The 3,513-nt window shown below is 47.9% G+C and overlaps 1 protein-coding gene across 1 annotated transcript in view; it reads right to left on the bottom strand.

The window, feature by feature from the left end:
- Positions 1 to 3,513, bottom strand: part of Arl3 (ADP ribosylation factor like GTPase 3) — a 67,512-nt gene that overhangs the window by 28,093 nt on the left and 35,906 nt on the right. The gene's annotated exons all lie outside the window — the stretch shown is intronic.

The following is a 3,513-nucleotide window of genomic DNA, read 5'->3' on the forward strand; positions in this document are numbered from 1 at the left end:
AGCTCTGTAAGACCAGGCTGGTCTCGAACTCACAGAGATCCGCCTGCCTCTGCCTCCCAAGTGCTGGGATTAAAGGCGTGCGCCACCACTAAAAGTACAGTGAAACAAGATTGCCCAAACTGAATAGAATAAAGCTGACTGGCGCTTTTTGTTTGTTTGTTGGTTTCTTTTTTTTGGGGGGGGGGGCAGGGGCTTTGAGATGTGGTATTTCTGAATCCTGTAGACCAGGCTGTCCTGGAACTCACAGAGGTCCACTTGCTCCGTCTCCTAAGGAGTGCTGGGATTAAAAGCATTCACCAGCACCATCCAGCTGAGTTTTGTATTTTGGGTTCAATATACTATTTTGCCTTTAAGCTTTGTGTAAATCTGAACATTTTAAACTAAAACATTGCAGGGTCCAGGGACGTAACGCCACTGGAATAGTGCTTTGCCCAGTGTGCCTGTTAGTTTTTTTGTCACCCCGACACAAGTTAGAGTCATTGGGAAAAGAGAACCTCAATTGAGAAAATGCCCCCGAACAGACTGGCCTGTGGGCAAGCCTATGGGACATTTTCTTGATTGATGATTGATGTGGAAGGGCCCAGCCACTGTGGACAGTACTACCTCTGGGCAGGTGGTCCTGTGTGGTTTAAGAAAACAGACTGAGGGGCTGAAGAGATGAGATGGCTCAGAGGTTAAGAGCACTGCCTGCTCTTCCAAAGGTCCTGAGTTCAATTCCCAGCAAACCACATGGTGGCTCACAGTCATCTGTAATGGGGTCAGGTGCCCTCTTCTGGCCTGCAGGCATACACACGGAAAGAATATTATATACATAATACATAAATAAATATCTAAAAAACAAAAAAAGAAAACAGACTGAGCATGACACAAGGAAGAAGCCAATAGGCAGCACTCCTCCACGGCTTCCGCATCAGTTCCGGCCCTGACTTGCATCAGGGTTGGACTGCTGGCTGGAAGAATAAGCTGGAATAAACCCTTTCCTCCCCAAGCTGCTGTTGATCACAGCAACAGAAACCATAACTGAGAGGGCTGGTATGCGCATGGCCTCCAGCGCTGGTACGGCTGGGGGTAATGGACACCTGGGCCCATCGTTTGGGAGATGGAGGTCATCTCAGTACACAGCAGAATAAGCCCCTGGGATATGTGGGGCCCTGTCGTATTTATACAGAACGACTGGTTGAAGATGAGTGTGAGAGCGCCCTCCTCCTCTGTCGTCTCCTTTACCTGAACCTTTAACCCAGCATGAAGAACAGACTGGAGCCACACTTCAGAAGGCCATGAAAAGGATGTGCTGGCGTGATGCCACAGTATGCTTGCTGATGGTAGCAGAATTTTATATTCTCAGTTAAGGACAACAGTGAGCGCATGCACTTACTACGTCACCCAGGTCCTCCCCTGCTAATCAGACGGTCTCATCCTACAGAGGGAATGAGCAGGCTGGACTCCACCACACAGATGAACAGTCTTGGATCTGGGAGGGAATTTAGAGGCCATGCAATTGCACGTCCTACCTCATGTCAGAAAATCTACAACAGCTTCCCTTTTCTTCTCGGAGGAACTTTTCCAGGCACCGATGATGCAACAGTTAAAAACAAAAACAAAACGAAAACAAAACAACAAAAAAAGCAGGTCATGTTGAGATGGCCCAGCAGGTGAGGGTGCCTGACATGGCCATGCAAGACTTAGGACCTGAATTTGATCCCTCTAGGTCCCGTAAGAGGGAAGGAGAGAGCTGACCCCACAAGGCTGCCCTTTGATCTCTGCATGTGCCTAAGACCTGCACACATATACACGCATGTGCACACACGATAATAGTAATAAATAGAAATGAAAAAGGCTAACAACGCCCTTGTTCTCATGGACCTTCTCTGGTGGGAGAAGGGGCACTAAACAACTGAAAATGTGGATCAAGCAGGGCCAGAGATGCAGCTCAGCGGCGGGATGCTTGCTGTCGAGCTGTAAGACCTAGGCTAGATAGATCTTTAGCACTGAAAAAAGGAAGAAGAAAGCTGGGCGGTGGTGGCGCACGCCTTTAATCCCAGCACTCGGGAGGCAGAGACAGGCGGATCTCTGTGAATTCCAGGACAGGCAGGGCTACACAGAGAAACCCTGCCTAGAGAAAACCGAGAGATAGATAGATAGATAGATAGATAGATAGATAGATAGATAGACAGACAGACAGACAGACAGACAGACAGATAGATGATAGATACATAGACAGACAGATGATAGATAGATAGATAGACAGATATACAGACAGATAGACAGACAGATAGACAGACATGATAGATAGACAGACAGATGATAGATAAATAGATAGATAGATGATAGACAGACAGATGATAGATAGATAGATAGATAGATGATAGACAGACAGATGATAGATAGATAGATAGATAGATAGATAGATAGATAGATAGATAGACAGACAGACAGATAAACAAAATAAACATGATGGTACCAAAAGGCACAGAGGCTGCAAAGCACAGGAGCAGTCGGGGATGACTGTGGGGTGAAGCACTGAGGACAAAGGAGCCAGGGACAGCTGTGGTTCCAGCACGTGAGGGGCTGAGGTGACTGGTGCAGAGCCCTAGGATAGGGTGGGACATGAAGAGTTGAGGCTATGGGTAAGGCTTTAGGTTACTGAGAGCATGAGCTCAAGGGTAACTGTGAGACCCTGGCCTCTTCTTCCCTTTCCCTTTCTGCATCCTGGCCACTGGGGAAGAGCTTTCGTCTATAACACACTGCCTGCCACACAGCAACTTTGCTATAGGCCTAAAACAACAGACTGTGGTCAGAAACACAAAACTGGCCACATGAAACCTTGGCTAAGCTGGTGTGTCAGTGATGTGCTTGCTACAGCAATGAGCACTTAGATCATCTACCCTCTAAATGCAGGGTGCCCCAGAACTCAGTCCTGACTCCCCTCTCAGTCACAGCTCCTGTGGCCTCCTCTGGCTTCAGGACTTTGGTTACAATGCACATACTGATGAGTCCCAAGTTATTTCTAGCCTAGAACTCTCACATGAGCTTGGGTCTCATGCGGCCAGCTGCCTGTTTGAAGTCTCCCTGTTAGCGGAAGCCTCTAAGTACAACATGTCCCTAACCGCGTTCCTTTCTTCATCTACTCCTGTTCCAGCACACCCTTTCAACCTTCTCAATATCTGGCAGCTCCTCTCATGCCAAACCAGTGCTGTGCCAGCCATGGCAACGCAGCGCTCCTGTAAGTTGAACATTTGGGAAGCTAAAGCAGGATGACTTCTGTGAGTTCCAGGCCACCCTAAATTACAGAGAGAGACCCTGCTTCAAGGGGGAAAGAACCCCAAAACCCAAAAGCCCAAAATGATGTGGGATTCCCCTCTGTATGCTGTGAATATGTTTTATTACCATTGGTTAATAAAGAAGCTACTTCAGCCTATGGCAGGGCAGAATAGAACCAGGTGGGAAATCCAAACACACACACACACACACACACACAGAGAGAGAGAGAGAGAGAGAGAGAGAGAGAGAGAG

This window comes from Microtus ochrogaster, chromosome 8 (assembly GCF_000317375.1).
Source record: "Microtus ochrogaster isolate Prairie Vole_2 chromosome 8, MicOch1.0, whole genome shotgun sequence".
Taxonomy (NCBI): Eukaryota; Metazoa; Chordata; class Mammalia; order Rodentia; family Cricetidae; genus Microtus; species Microtus ochrogaster.